This window comes from Triticum aestivum, chromosome 1D (genome assembly GCF_018294505.1).
Source record: "Triticum aestivum cultivar Chinese Spring chromosome 1D, IWGSC CS RefSeq v2.1, whole genome shotgun sequence".
In the NCBI taxonomy this organism is placed as follows: Eukaryota; Viridiplantae; Streptophyta; class Magnoliopsida; order Poales; family Poaceae; genus Triticum; species Triticum aestivum.
This window is the reverse complement of record NC_057796.1, coordinates 225,961,978-225,978,642: the sequence shown is the minus strand read 5'-3', so window position 1 is coordinate 225,978,642 and position 16,665 is coordinate 225,961,978.

The following is a 16,665-nucleotide window of genomic DNA, read 5'->3' as shown; positions in this document are numbered from 1 at the left end:
TGGGGAATATTATTGGCTAGTTGGCCGAAGGGCGGTTGAATCGGATTTGGGGGAATTTTTGGGTGTGGGGGGGAGGATTTTCGCGCGGTGGGCGGGGGGAGTTTGGCACATGGTCGGTTTCTCCAAGTGCAGTCCCATGTGTCAGTGAAGAGGCAAGCCGAAGCGCATTCCATTTGCGTGAGCCGTGTGCAGGACCGAACGTGTGTGGGGTGCAATGCGACCGCGACAGGAGTGCTGTGAGTGTACCGCCTTTTTTCCTTTTAGACTAGGTGCTTCGCCCCCTCAAAAAAAAATTGTTGCTTCACGCGATCCATCGATACTACTACTAGTAATCCGATAATCCCGACTAAAACGGCGCGGCCGGGTCTTTTCCCGCGCGATATGCTGGGAGGTTGGCTTAGTTGGGTTTTTTAGGACGAGTAATGCTACACCTACGTAATCCCAGTTACGTAATTAACATAATGTGAAACGTGTGAGCTGTTGATTGTAGATTGGGGGGAGGGAGGGGCCCACCACCATGAAAATCAGGGGAGGAGAGAGAGGCAATTTACGTTAACCCTTTCGTAGGTTCCCGTAGATGTAGAAAGATGTGAAATGCATGAATGTGTAGTGGACGTACAATTGGAGTGCCTAAGATAATTTGTGTATGTATAGACCCTATGTGTTTATTTTACTTCGCATGTTAGATTTGTCTCGGTTCAATAAAAAGCAGAGTTGGTGATGATGGTGTGCCTGTCATCCTGCAATATAGGCCGTCCGATCTATATCTAACGGATAGGAAGGAAACTATGACAATTTACCCGCACTACTCTCCACATTTGCAGATAAGGCTTTCCCTCGTTCATCCTTTTCTCCCACAAGATCTGGATCTTCCGTGCAACGCACGAGCATCTTGCTAGTACTCCTACAATATGTATATTATTGTGAAAGTTCATATACACCGGCCGAGATTAATGCAAACACGGCAGATTTTCATTACATTTTGAACTTTTATAGGACAGAAAAATAAAAGAAACCCGACCCTAAACCTATTCTACAGCGGCGACCGACGTCCTCCATCTGCGATCTCTATGTACGGGGGCAGGGTTCAAGACCCGTGAAGTGAAGGTGCGGTCTCCGGCGAGGAAGAGTAGAACACGGGATACGGACCGGCCAGTTGGCACACCATGCCCTGCCGCCTCCCATGCCCTACTCATCCTCGGAGGAGTGCCCGACCTCGGCGGTGCCGGACGTTGGACGGCAGCAAGTAGGACGCGTGGCTGACGGTGCTCCCGTCATCGGCCGCCAGCGTGGCCACCGCTTGTGCGGTCGCGTCCGCGTCCGGCTACGCCGCTATTGCGTCGCGAGAGGCGACTTGAGCGAGGGCGGCGACCTTGAGCTTCATCCCCGAAGACAAGCTCTCCCACAGAGCATTCGCACTTGCGGTCATGGCGGATGTGGTGCCAGGTAGGAGGACGATGCGCTATGGTGTGGAGGTTAGCTGGGCGTTGCCGCTTTAACTAGCGCATTCCGGTGAGGCCAAGCGTCCGGGTGCGTCATTAAGTCACCGGAGTTGGTTCCTCGGGCACCGAGCCTCTTAACGACGACATACGAACGGACGGCATGAATGCGGGCAGCTGGCGCCGGCTGGGAACGCACCACGTGACGGCGCGAGGGACGAGGGTTTTGGTGTGCCAGGGTAGTCAGCTGCGGTCGTGGCAACGTTGGAGATGCCCTTTGCTCACATGCGATCCCCGCATGTCATTGAAAAAGCAAGACGACCCAGCATGGTCTCAGGTCCAGAGGATGCAGTTGGCCGCGCTACACCACTCCGCGGACGCGTCGTGGCGCCCCGTGCATCCTCGACGAGCCGGGTGTTGGGGTGTGTTTGGATTGTGGCCAAAGTGAACCTTACCAAAATTTTGGTCATGACCCAAAGATTGCTCTTTGTTTGGATGGTTGCCATTTTTTTGGCATGCCAATGAACTCTAGCCAACTCTACATTTTTCTTGCCAATGTCGGCCAAATCATGGCAACCAATACCTCAACCAAAATTTTGGTCATGACCCAAAGATTGGTCTTTGTTTGGATGGTTGGCATTTCTTTGGCATGCCAATGAACTCTAGCCAACTCTAGTTCATTTTTCTTGCCAATGTCGGCCAAATCATGGGCAACCAATACCTCAACCAAAATTTTGGCTACCCAATGCTTTGATGGGGCAACCTTGGGCATAAACCAAACATACCGTTGGTCGTGCCACAGCACTAACGTCACCCTCAGCACACTGAAACCGACCGTGTCTAGCGACGATATGAGCGTGTCGCTCACCGCGGTCGCCATGTCCAGAGGCCATGCTGGAGCTGCGCCTCGTTGTTGGCCCCAACGACCCACATGAACGGTTGTCGGTGGCGAGGAGGTCATGGGCCAGCTCCTCCATTGGACTAGTCTGCGCTACGTCGTCCCGACGGGTGTGCCCCACATGTCGGTTTCCCTGTTTTCCCGGCCATATTCGAGCGTCAGTGCTCCGTGTTGCGCATTAGGCCTTTCACTATGTAGGCCAAGCGAGACAACTTATTGTTTATTTAAGCCGTTCAAGTATAATCATGTGGCATTTGCTTATTTCTCATTCCTCTCCAACCCTCTTCTCCATCGATCATGTCGCCCTCCAGTCGAGTCCATCCTCCCGCATGCCTCATTTGAACATTCCGCCGAGTATCATTCGCATGTACCCACCCTAGTCCTCTTTCAATAGATCTCCGGACCCTGAGATGAAATCGAGAGGGAACGAGTGGGGGCACGTGATACCTAAGGCGGATTCAAAATTTTGAACCGATGATCATAGCATCCGCAAATCATATATAAAGGGTATTCAATGTTCGTTTCGTTTTTGAACGTACAATATACTCCCCCTATCCTTTCTAGTTTATATATAAGTTTTATGTGTACTCAAAGTATCTCTACTTTGATCAAAAAGGTATCAACATTCAACAACGCCCAATCAATATTGTTAGATTCGTACGTACTCCTAGATTTGTACTCGAGATGGTTTCCAGTTTGACTATTGACAAGATTAATAGTACATGAGATGTATAATGTGAAAATTATATCATTGGAAACTCCTTTCACATAGGAATTTGACCATATGCTTTGTGTAAGTTGCATGTCATATATTATTACTCTAACATTTGGTCAAAGTTAGCCTCGAAAAACGCATTAGACCCTGTATGCTTTGTGTAAGTTGCATATCATATATTATTACTCTAACATTTGTGTAAGTTGCATGTCATATATTATTACTCTAACATTTGGTCAAAGTAGTATAGTGGAAGTGGATCCTCTCACGTAGGTATCGCTGCCTTACCCTCCCTTTCGGTCACTTACTGGCGGACCCCATGCTTGCTAGGCCCCGCATGTCAGTTACTCAATAGGTTCGGCCACGTCAGGGGATCCTCATCCGTAGTATACTCCCTCTGTTTTTATTTACTCCGCATAAAACGGAGGGAGTGGTGGTATAATAAATGACGCGGGCGGGGGAGGGGGAGGGACGTCGGTTTGCTCTCAACTGCGGTCCCACAAGTGAGCAAAAACGCAAGACGAAGCGCATTCCATTTGGTGAGCGACGTGGAGGGTCCAGCGTGCCGGGCTGCAACGCGAACGTGACAAGAGCGATGTACAGTCAAAACTGATTGACCGGTCGTCACCGGAACCACTATTCACACCAGAACCTTCGCTGCTCGGCCTACGCCAGCCACTGCCCTAAAACCACACCAAATCTCCAGCCCATTCCCCCACCTTTCGATCCCCTAGTCCACATCAAGCGTCCCCTAGTTCGCCGGAAAGCCATGGTGCGCCGCAAGATCACTTACTACAAGATGCTGATGCCGGAGCGCCGCGCAGAAATCACGGTGACGGTCGGCGCCACAGACCTCCGTTCCCAAGCTCACTTTGCGGCGGGCCAATCCCCGAGTTCTCTGAAGCCAAGCTATGAGGAGGAGGAAGCCGATCCAATGTTCATGGCGGAGGTCGCGGCGCAGAAGGCCCCCGATGGGTATGAGACGATGGACGTCGACTTCGTGCCGGCGTCCGAGTCCCCCATGGTGCAGGCGGACCAGCGGTTCAACATGGCGATACTAAAGGAGGACCGGGAGGCAGAGGCTCAACTCGACACGGAGCGCGCGCATGCCGCTGCCATCGAGGCTCTCCTGCAGGCGGAACCGGATGTCGTGGATGTGAACTGGGCGGCGGAGGCTCAACTTGAGGCGGAGCGCGCGGATGCCGCTGCCATCGAGGCCCTCCTGCAGGCGGAACCGGACGTCCTGGACTTGAACCAGGCGGTAGAGGCTCGACTCGATGCAGAGCGCGCGGATGCCGCTCTCATCGACGCCCTCCTGCAGGCGGAACCGGACGGCCTGGACTTGAACCGGGCGGCGGAGGCTCGACTCGACACGGAGCGCGCGGATGCCGCTGCCATCGAGGCCCTCCTGCAGGCGGAACCGGACGTCCTCGACATGAACCGGGCTGTGCTCTCGTCCGTGCAGAGCGCCCGCACGCTCCGCTTGAACGAGTAGCTGGAGGCCGAGGACAACCACGGTGCGGAGACACACGTCGGCAGCGACGGCTGGTTCGCGCCGGCAGCCAAAGACGACGAGGCCATCTCTTTCCTCGAGCGGTGATAGTTTTTCTTTATGTTGTTGTTTTTATGGATCTTTTGCTGTGTAAAAATATATATTTGTTATGCAAGCGCCTGACTTGGGTCAGTCTACCATTTCAGGCGGTTGGATGAATATCCTACGTCTCCTAACCCTTCTTTCCTTCTTCCTCACCTCTTCTTCTTCCCCAACAGACCACCGCACGGGCCGTACGGATACTCCCCAACATGCGGCTGGATAAACATACTCTATGAACGAAAATTATGTGTCAGCGATAGGATGGCTGAGTTTGGTTTGTTCACATGCGACAGCACGTGTTAGTGAGGGTGTGTTCCCTTGGTTGGGTTTGCAGCATGCAGGAGCGACTGTGTGAGGGTGCGGTGCAACCGCGGTGTGCAGGAGCGACCGTGTGAGGGTGCGGTGCGACCGCGACAGCCGTGCGCAAGTGTACATCCTTCTCATTTTGAAAACTTTAGGCAAGCTTGGCAAAAATGTGTGGCGAAGTTTGGCAATGCAAGGCCTAGACTCAAACAGGGTAAGTACGTACGTACTAGGAGTACTAGTGTTAAAAAAGAAAGGCGGGGTTTTCCTTCGCGGGATTTAATCGATACAAATCCTCGTTTCACGTCTCAATTAATGCGTATTTTTTCTCCAAAGACCAAAGAGCTAACCATCTCACTCCTCATCGCTTGATTAATGCAGCGCCATGCAAACCAACCTTCTCACTTCCGCATGCATGCAGGGGATATTAATGTCCTTGGTTGCTAACCCCATCAATTTTGCCTCGATTAGTGTTAGTGGCCCTTTGCAAATTGTAATTTTGATATACTGGACTTGTGTACAAAAAAAATGGAGGTAGTAACTATATTTGACTTCCTTTCCCATTGCGGTGACGTCGATGATATCTTTTTTTTTGTGGTTTGGCGAAGTGCGTTCGACGGAGAACACCATTGAGGGAGACCACGGTAAGTCGTTCGCAAGTGCCGCCTGCAAGCCGAGACAACCGCCTTATTTGCATCCAGGAAGTCCTTTACTAGTACTACTAGGAGTACTAGTGCGGTGAGATGGTTTCTCAAAGAAGACGATGGAGAAGCGGAGTCAGCGAAGAGTGAAATGATGGTTGCTTCGTCCGTGCTTTTGTGATTTGACGCCTCACTGCTTTGTGATTTGTGATAGAAGGGATAGGGGAGTAGACTCTGTGCTCTATACTGTACTACATGCGTCCAAGCATGGGAGAAAGAGGAGAGACGTTGCATTTTTCTATTCCTTCAATCAATCAATCAGGGAGCTTCGGTTCTATCTTTTTGGCTTTGGCAACACCGTCCACAATGGTGCCCACGATGCCAAAAGCTATTTTCACATTTGGCTACACATTGTGGATGCCCTTAACTGTACCACTTGGTTTTGCTCCTGTGTGCTATCTATACAAATCTCAATTATATTGATCTAAAAAATTATAGAATCAAGATTAGTAAAAAGGAGGTGATTTTGCCGCGCGGATGGCGGGGGAGGTTTCTTATTTGAGCAATGCTACATCCACGTAATGGTTTACGTAAAGTTACGAACTGATGTGATGTGGGACTATTTCATTGGATTAAAGGAGAGGATTAGGGCCACCCCACCTGAAAATCAGGGGGGGCATATATAGATTAGATGGAAAGTATACGTAGCAGCTACGTAGCCCTTTGTAAGTCTAGGATTAGGCTTCTTATTTTCGGAGGACATTGTCCTGGCGGTTTGCTAACATGCGGTCCCACGTGTCAGTGCTTTACCAAGCCGATCCGCGTCCCACATGAGGCAGAACAACGGCAGAAGCAACACGTGGTTAAGTTGAAGAAGATGAGGGAGAAGCGGATTCAGCAACGAGTGAAATGATGGTTGCTTCGTCCCTCCAACTTAACTGCGGGAAAGGTGCAGCTTGTGATTTGACGCCTCATTGCTCATTACTACGCCGGCGCCATGACTGGGGTGCTTCACCCCGGCTGCTCTGCAGTGTATTCCGGTATGGCACGTGGACCCGGTAGCTTGATGTCCCACATGTCGGCGAAAGGGACTAGAAGATTTATGAAAGCGAGCGCTCCACTCTTCCGACGGAGGATTAGACGACACGACGACCCAGTGAACTGTCACTTGTAGTACTGTATAGTACTATAGTTTTGTTGTTTCGCACGATCCATCGATACAAACCCGATTAAACAGGAAAGGGCGGGATTTTTCCCGCGCGGTAGATGATACTGGCCATACATTTCAAAGGCAATTTTAATGTATGCAAACTGAATAATTATAAGTAACAATATGATATCTAGGAAAACTAAAAACACATATGATTTATTGTGTTAGAGTGTAGTAGTAGTGTTGTATTGCATAGTTGTTAGATGTAACATGCGAGAACGTGTAGAGATGTAGTTTTGGAGGGCCTACAGAGAGAAAAGCGTAATACGGTCACCGAACTTCAGAATAAGCTGATTACGGTCACTATATACGTTTTGCGGTGATTATACAGTCACTTGCTCACAGTTCAGCATCGGATTGCACTCTGTTGACCGGCCAAATAGTCTGCGTGGCGCCATGTTGACTAGTTAAATTGACCACGTTCCTTGTGGGTCCCACCTGTCAGTTCGCATAGGCAAAAGGTCAGATAAACACAAATTTACGCAGGTGCGACAAGGCTCCAACCCGTGCGCGGGAATCACCTGGTTGTGTATGTGTCTGTCAGGGCCTGATGTGTGCGTATGCACGTGTAGGTTGAGAACTTGAGCGTGAGAGTGTGTGTTGGTCGTGTGGTGTACTGGTGTGTGCATGCATGCGTGCGTGTGTGCGTGTGAGTGTTGCGTGCGTGCGTGTGAGTGTTGCGTGTGTGCGTGGCTGCGTGTGTACGTGTGAGTGTTGCGTGCGTGAGTGGGTGCCTGTGTTTGTGTGAGTGTTGCGTGGATGCAGTTCGTGTGCATGCGTGCGTGTGTGTATAATCACCACACCAGCTCCTGTGTGTTAAAACAGATGGCTCAACATACCAATACAAGGCCACCTTGTCCGCTGTGCCCGCGGTCATGACTTCGAACCACCGTCCAAATATTTTGTTGTTGTTTGTTTTCATTCTTACTAGCAAGATGCCCGTGCGTTGCATGTAAAATCAAGATGCATTTGTATGACTTGTTTATCTTGTGAGAGAAAAGGATGAACGAGGGAAGGCCTTATTTGCAAATGTGGAGAGGTGTGTGGGTACCTTTTTGCAAAATTGCCATAGTTTCTTTCCTATCCGTCAGATATAAATCGGACGGCCTATATTTCAGGATGGCAGGCACACCATCATCACCAACTCTGTTTTTTATAAGAGTGTATTTTATGTATTTTATAAGAGTGTAGATGTAGAGTAGATACAAGTCGACAGGTGGCCACAATGGTAGTGAGATAATGTGATGCAACACTAGAGGTGCCACGTGGAGCGTTTAACTGGTCAACTAGTCATGTCATGAGCAAATACAGAGTTGTACGGTGAGCCCGTGACTGTATAATAACCACTAAACGTAAATAGTGACCGTAATGAGTGGATTCTGAAGTCCAATGTATGTATCGTGCTTTCGCTTCAAATACAATGATCGTCATTGCATATATCGCGAGAGAAAGATGAAACATGCGTGAATTTTCTGGGGGCTTACTTTTAGAGGACCTGGAGATAGTTTTGTGTGCATACGTGAAAGGGGCGTACAGGGGGTATGCGATGGAGAGAGAGATGCTCTTCGTTTCTCTTTATTATGACTAACTTTGTATATAGTATAAAAATATACAAATTCACAGTGCGGAATAAATATCATTGTGGGCACCATGCAATACAAATTATCGTTCGTACTCCTCCATATAACTTTGTAATGTTGTATATATGTAGAAACTCTAAAATAATTTTTTGGCCACACTTTATTCAAAAGGAATGTTGTATGCGAAATAAACGTGAAGAGAGGGCTTTTTAGATCAATGGGGTACGTGATGTAACATGTGTGAATGTGTAGTTGATGCATTTGGCGGGGCCTAGAGAGGTATGTGTGTGTATTACGTATTCGAGAGAGGCATGGATAGAGGGGCCGACGGGGGGGGCGTAGGAGAGATAACACGAGAAATGAGAGTGGTCTAGAGAGAGAGAGACTAATATGACGTCACGACAAGAGATTCCATTCCCTTGAGTGTGTATATGCAAGGGGGGGAGGGAATAGAGGCACCAGGAGAAATTTTCTGTGTGTGTGGTGTTTGTGTTGGTATGTGTGGGTGTGAGAAGATAATGAGACGTGGGGGCAGAGGGTGTGTCACCACGTGAGGTCCGGTGGGTCGAGGTGAGGCCCTTGGTTCGGTTCCGACCTGCGCCACATTGGTCGGCCCGTGACGCATTTAGGAAGACCCATGGATGACTAGTCGGAAAAGATAAAGATAGCAGAATTGTGAAGGACTCTATGTCCACTGACAAAGCCGACTAGGATTTGTAACCCTAGGTTCTCGGACTAAGGTAACCCCTTTATCTCTGATATTACTATTCATCCAACATAACTTTAAGGGGCATCCTACAGAATGCTCTGCTAGAATCATACTCGTCGATTAGGAAGAGAGGTGTGAGACAATGCGTGAGAGACAGGCGTAAAGATAATGTGCGTACATGAGACACGTAGGCAGGTCCATGTATATAGAAAGGGTCGATGAGGATTGTGCGTGTGTATGTTTGCGAGAGGAAGAGTGCTTGTGATAAAGGTTAGTGAAAACAGTTGTAAATGGTTATGAGAGGGAGGGATGGTTATATCTAGAGCATGTGTGCGAGAAAGACACCTCGGGAGAGAGTGTGTGAGCATGCGTGAGAGACCACCGATGGAGAGTGAAACTACACGTAAAGGAATGCTCTACACATTGATCAAAGATATAAATTGTATCCAAATATTAGGATGGGATCATGATATTTGCAATTCGCGTAAGGAGCGGTCATTGATCCATCAGACATCTAGATTCTATCGAATTTGAGCATGTCTATGTTATTATTCGACACAATTGATCCACATAGTTAGTATTTTGAACTATCATATGTCTCCTATCATTTATTTTTCAGCCACCTACTATCTGCTACTTTTACAGTGCACTAGTTCTGCACACACTTCACCCTTACTCTCACTATTGTGTTTTTATGCAAGGGTATTTCAGACTCTACTGCCATGAGAGAAGCCAAAAAGAAAAGAGAGAAGTCGCTCCAGCTTGGTGTGCGGGTAGGCAAGACACGTTACAGCGCTATAAAGGGTGCAGTGTCAGCAGATGGAGACGGTAAACGTAGCTCTGGAATTGATGACCTCGCTCGCAATGAACCACCATCCCAGGTGCTTGCTTTAACTTCGCGGTGTCATATGTGGTTGCATGTTCCATATGGTGTCTAGCTTGTATTCGAAAGGCTGAAGTCGGTAAGACAAGGAAATATTTTTTTTACATGAACCACCATCCCGTGAGCACCAGAAGACAAATAGCTAGTCAGGGCACTGGCCGAGCCAGTGACAAGCCCAGCAAAGATAGGCATCACCTGGAAGCCAACTAAAAAGCTGCGATGGTGGCGAAGTAGCCCGCCTCCCACCAGGCTCTCAGGTCCTAGATGATCATGCTCACCACTCCAGCCGGATGTCTAGCTTGTATTGCTTCCAATTTGGTTAAATTGCATCTGCTTAGCTTACACATTATACCTTTGAATATGACATGCCTTTCTGTTTTTGGTACATACTAGTACATCTGTGTATTAAGCATGTTCTTACATCAAACTAATGTTCTTGTGTATCCCTCATCAATCACTTATGAGGAGGCAGGCAGGCAAGGGGACTACTCCTCATTTAAAGAATGCAGCGTCAGCCTCCCGACATGATTCTCAAGAAACAGAAATGCTAGATGAAGATAGTGAACGTAGCTCTGTAGTTGATTACATCATTTCCCCTACACTAGCATCGCAGGTGCTTGCTCTAACTTGGCAGCGTGATATGTGGTTGCATGTTGCATATGGTGTCTAGATTGTAATTCTTCCAATCTGGTTAAACTGCATGTGCTAGTCTGCTTAGCTTATACATTATACCTGTTAATGTGACATGCCTTCCTGTATTTAGTACATAGTACATCTGTCTATTAAGCATGTCCTTACATAAAACTATTGTTTTTTTGTATCCCGCATCAATCAACATGATGAGACACCTTTAGTATATGCAGTGCGATATTAGTTGCATCTTTCATATGATTTATAGCATGTGCTGCTTCTAATTTGTTGAAATTCCATTTATGATGGGACGCTTTTAACTTGGCAGAGTCATATTGGTTGCATCTTTCATGTGGTGTCTAGCTTGCATTGCTTCTTATTTGCTGGAATGGTTTCTGCTTAGTTTACACAAACAGTTGTGAACATGTCATGCCGTCCTGTTTTTCGTACATATTCCATCCTGGTATCATGTGTTTGCCTTACATCAAAGTAGTGATTGTCAGTATCATGCATGAATGAGTTCTGAAGAGAGAATTTTATTGCTTTTTCTTGTCGGTTTTACTTGACAATTCAAAATCAATAAAGCGGAAGGAAGTTAGCAAGGCAGCGGATAAAGGTGCTCCTTCCGAACGGAGGGCCTCTACAGTTTCTACTCCTCCACACCCCCAAGATGATTTCCAAGACAACACATGCATAGACACTCAACAAAGCTGTGTTTATGATGAGCACGTCTCCCTAGTGCAGCATCACCGGTGCTCCCTCTAACTTGGCACTGTTATATGTGGTTGCATGTTATGTGTGATGTCTAGCTTGTATTGCTTCTAATTTTGTTGAATTCCATCTGCTTACTTTACACATTATACTTGAATAAGACACGTGTTCCTGTTTCTAGAACATACAATATCTGTCTATCACACCATGTTCTTACATCAAATTACTACTGTTGTGTAACCTGCAACAATCACTTATCATAAGACACGTTTGACTTCGGAGTGTGATATAGGTTACATCTCACATTCTTTTCTAGCTTGTACTACTAATTTGTTGAAATGGCACTTATGACGAGACAGTTTTAACTTGGTAGAGTGATATTCGTTGCATCTTTCATATGGTGTCTAGCTTTCATTGCTTCTAATTTGTTGAAATGCCTTCTCCTTAGTTTACACATCATAAGCTGTGAATATGCAGTGGCACTAATGACGAGAGACCTCTAACATGGTAGTGTGATGTTGTTTGCATCTTGCATATGATTTATTTCTTGTACTGCTTCACATTTGTTTAAACGCCATTTATGATGAGACACTGTTAACTTGGCAGAGCGATATTTGTAGCATCTTTCATATGGTGTCTACCTTCCATTGCATTGCTTCTAATTTGGTGAAATGTCTTCTTCTTAGTTTACACATCATAGTTCTGGTTATCTCTTCCGTCCTGTTTTTCATACATATTACATCCTCCTATCATGTGGTTGTCTAACATCAAAGTTCAGTTCGTCTGCATCACGCATCAATTTGTTCTGAAGAACTAAATTGTTATTCGTTTTTCTTGTCGGCTTGACTTAACATGGCACAGAGAAAGAGGAAGAAACACAGAATGACAGAGAATGAGAAGCGGATGAATCCTGCAGATTCTGCTGGTACTGATGGTGCAATAGTGTAACACCCCGGTGTAATGATGCTACAGTAACCCCTGGGGTTAAGTTAATCATTTTGCTAAACAAGTGTTTGATCATCATTTTCTCCTCTCTGTTTTTAAATTTCAGTTGAATTCAATTTCAAATTATGATTGAAATTCAAAATGCTCAAACATGAAAACTAAAATGTTCATCGTGTGGAAAATATTCTTCTGGTAATATTGGTGGTGAACCAATTTTTTTTGCAAAGTACCTAAATGGCCTAAAATAGCTATAACAGAAAGTTGTTAAAAAAAGAAAGCAAAAGTTAAAACAAAAACAAAAGGAGAGAAAAGGGGCTAGAGCCCCTGGCCTCCCATTGGGCCTCGGCCCACCCCAGCTAGGCCGGCCCGCTCCCCCTCCCCGGTCATCCCTCTCCTCTCTGTTCACGCGACCGAGCCCCCCCAGCTCGTTCCCACCGGACCCAGCGCGGCGCCCCGCGCTGCCACATCGCCGGCGAGGGGATAAGGGCAGCCCCGACGCCTCGGGCTCCCTCCCCACTCACCCACTTGCCCCCTCTCTCCCTCGTCGATCTCTCTTCCTGCTCGCTCACTCCCCTCTCTCTGACCCGAGCGCGCCCGCTGCCATCTTCCGTCGTCACCGTGGCCACTGGAGCCGTCTCGTCCTCCTGACCTGTCCACCAGCACCGCCGACGTCTTCTCCCTCTTCCCCGGCCTCGCGTCCGAGCCGGAGGCCACTACATCGCCCGGATCGAGCCGACGACCACCGTGGATCGCCGGAGCTCCTCCGCTCCGTCCGTCGCCGACTCCATCGACCCGCTGCGCTCCTAAGCATCCAAGGGCCACCGTGAGCCGCATCGTAAGCTGCCGCACCGAACCCCTCTCTTTCTCCCCTCTCCCCGCGCTCGCAATCGCCGTTCTTCTTCATGGCCGAACCGCCGCCGCGCCGTTCGTCACCATCGTTTCGGTCGACATTGAGCTCGACCGAGTTCTCGGCCGTGCTCCTCGACGCCGTAGGGACCCGTAGCGCCCTCCAGTTAGTGCAACCGCCCTCTCTAGCGTCGATTCCGCCATTGCCCGGAAGCCGCCGCTGCTGCAACTCGTTGCCGGCGCCCTTTCCGGCCTCCCCAGCTACTGCTGCTGCCGCCACTCGACGTGGTTCGTTCACCGCGTCCGAACGGCGCCTCTCGCGCGTCAAATAGGCCCCGGACGGCTATTTCCGAACCTCGCCGGTGATGCGCCGCCGCGAAATGGCCCGCCGGAGTTACTCCGGTCACCAGCGCCGGCGTGGGCTGACGTGGACGCCTGGGGCCCGTCCCCTGAGCCACTGACTGTGGGCCCGTGCGGCCTGTTGACTGAGTTGACCCAGTCAACTGCTGACTGGGCAGCTCAGTACCACTGACGTGCGGGCCCCACCACTTAAATAACTAATTAAAATGATTTTATAACTAAAAGTAATTAGTTTAGCTAATTAGTCACTTACATGTGGGTCCCCTGTCTAGTTTGACCAGTCAAACTATTGACTGGGTTGACCCAGTCTATGACATGTGGCCCCATTTGACCCTGTTGACCAGTTAATAGTTGACTGGTCAACTGCTGACTGGACACCCCCTGGACCCCACCAGTCAGCCTCTGTGGCTAGCACATGGCTGTGTACACTTACTTAGTATTTTCTGTTTATTTGCGAACTAAAACAATGCAAAAATGGTTTAATCTTTGAAAATTCATAGAAAATAAACCGTAACTCGGATGAAAATGTTTTCTATATGAAAGTTGCTCAGAAAAATGAGACAAGTCCGAATGTGTGGTCCGTTCATCTATTAGATGCCCCTAACTAGCTGAACATAGAAAATTCCCCCTTCGGTCATCTGTCTGACACAGGTCCGGAACCGGGAAAACATTCCCGGTTGAATTCCCCCTTCAACTATATCGTGTAACCATACGTTAGGTCACACCCGGCACATCATATTGCCATGTTATGCTTTGTGTTGCTTTGATTGCTCTATTATTTATTTGTGTTCCCCCTCCGTTACTTCTTTCCGGTAGACCTCGAGATCACCACCGATACCCCCGTGATCGACTACATCGACGATGACCCCTCCTTCTTGCCAGAGCAACCAGGCAAGCCCCCCCTTTGATCATCCCGATATCGCCCATTCGATTCTATCATGCTTGCATTAGATTTTGCTACTGTTATTGTTTGCTCCTATTTTGATGCATAGCCTGCTTTTGTAACCTGCTCATTGTACCCTGCCTGCTTATCCTAAAACTGCTTAGTATAGGTTGGTTAGTGATCCATCAGTGACCCCCACCTTGTCCTTGTTGCCCCTGCTTCATCATTGAAGACACGATCAACGGGATCGAAGACCAGGCCCTGGCACCGCACATCACTTTCCCCTTAGGTGCTCGACACTACTGGGTTACTATCGAGTGCCGAGGGTGAGACCTCTACAACACTTCTGATGTTAACCCTGTAGTGTAGCTATTCGGTCGTGGTCATCGAGGGTGATTCCGCCTTAACCACTTCCGATACGACTCTGTCGTGCAACCCCTCAAGTGTGAACCTCGGGGGTGATTCCTCTTACGTTCACCTTGATGATTACATCAAGTGGAATCCGTCAAGGGTGATTCCTCAGGTTTTCCTCTTGAAGTTAGACACACGGTTACTATGGTTACTATGACTTTACAGTGAACCATGTTACTAAAGACGGGTCGACCCTGAGGGGTACCTGCGCGAGCTTAATTGCGAGTGATGTGGAGTCGGGTTGACCTGGAAGGTGCCCGCGAGATAATTACGAGGCGTGGCCGGGCATTCCTAGCCCTTGCCGCAAGTCCTCGAGACGGGGCGACGGGGTCACATCTTTCGTGAGTCTCTGCTTGTTACCGCACATTCCTAATCCACTACGATTTGGATATTTGGTCCAAGGGGCCTCTGGCCTGATAGCACTAACCATCACGTGGGCATAGTATGGGCGTTCTGCGTCGTATGCATCAGCTGAAGCTTAATAGACGTCAAGAGACTGAGCGGCGCGCGCCGGGTTGGACTGGTAAGCTCCTACCTTTTTAGGGAGGTAGCTAGGTCTGCTCACCGGCCGCCCACGCAACGTGCAGGAGTTCCCGGGGCGATGGCCCATGACCCCTGGGGGCATAGGTTTAGTCCGGCGTGCTTGACCTCTCTATTAAGCCTAGGTCGGGTTGCGGCGTATTGTTTGGCTGAGGCCGGGCATGACCCAGGAAAGTGTGTCTGGCCGGAGTTAATCGAGCGTGGTGGGTAAGTTGGTGCACCCCTGCCGGGAAGAAAACATCTATCGATAGCCTGTCCTACGATAATGGACACTTGGAGTTGTATCCCGATTGATACAACTAGAACTGGATACTTGTGATGAGGTGATAACTGGATAGTATGGCTCTGGGATTGCTTTCTCACAGGGAGTCGAGAAAGGATCTCTGGCCGAGGTTGATAACACTACTAATACTTTAGTTATGCTACTCTACTCCCTCCTGTTGCTGCAAGATGGTGGTTTCCAGAAGATGCTAGTCTTCGATAGGACTAGGCCTTCTCTCTATTCTGGCATTTCTGCAGCCCAGTCCACATATACAACCTTCCTTTGATAATGTTGCATATGTAGTGTAGATCCTTGCTTGCGAATACTTTGGATGAGTACTCACGGTTGCTTTGCTCCCCCTTTGCCCCTTTCTTCTTCTTTCCGGTTGATGCAACCAGATGTCGGAGCCCAGGAGCCAGATGCCACCGCCGATGCCTACAACTACGTGGAGACCGACGAAGAATGGAAAACTGGAAGATTTTCTGCATCGGTGGATGAAGAATCATGAACATAAGAATTTCTGGATGATCAGACTGCTTGGTTCGGGTCGTCAGAGGTATTAAAAAAACCTCGATCAGGAGTAGTTAGGAGGCTCCCCGGCAGGAGGCCGTGCCTCTTCGATCGTGTTGCTTTTGTGCTAGCCTTCTTAAGGCATCCCTGTTCAACTTATGTCTGTACTCAGATATTGTTGCTTCCGCTGACTCTTGTGTATTCGAGCTTATGTATTCGAGCCCTGCAGGCCCCTGGCTTGTAATATAAAGCTTGTATTATTTTAATTTGTGTCTAGAGTTGTGTTGTGATATCTTCCCGTGAGTCCTTGATCTTGATCGTACACATTTGCGTGTATGATTGAATCGAGGGCGTCACAAATAGAAGGTCAAAGTCCAGCGGAAAATTCAACAAACACGGCATCCCATGTGTCGGGGATATATCCCGCGGTATGACCCGGCCGGAATTGGCGACTCACTGGTGACCCGCCCGGAGCTTGGCGATTCACAGATAACCTGCCCGATCTTGGCGACTCATTAGTAACCCGGCGGGCGGGTCAGATGGACAACAAGGCTCAAAGCCCAGAAGGCCGGCTCTTGTTATGATGGGCCGGATT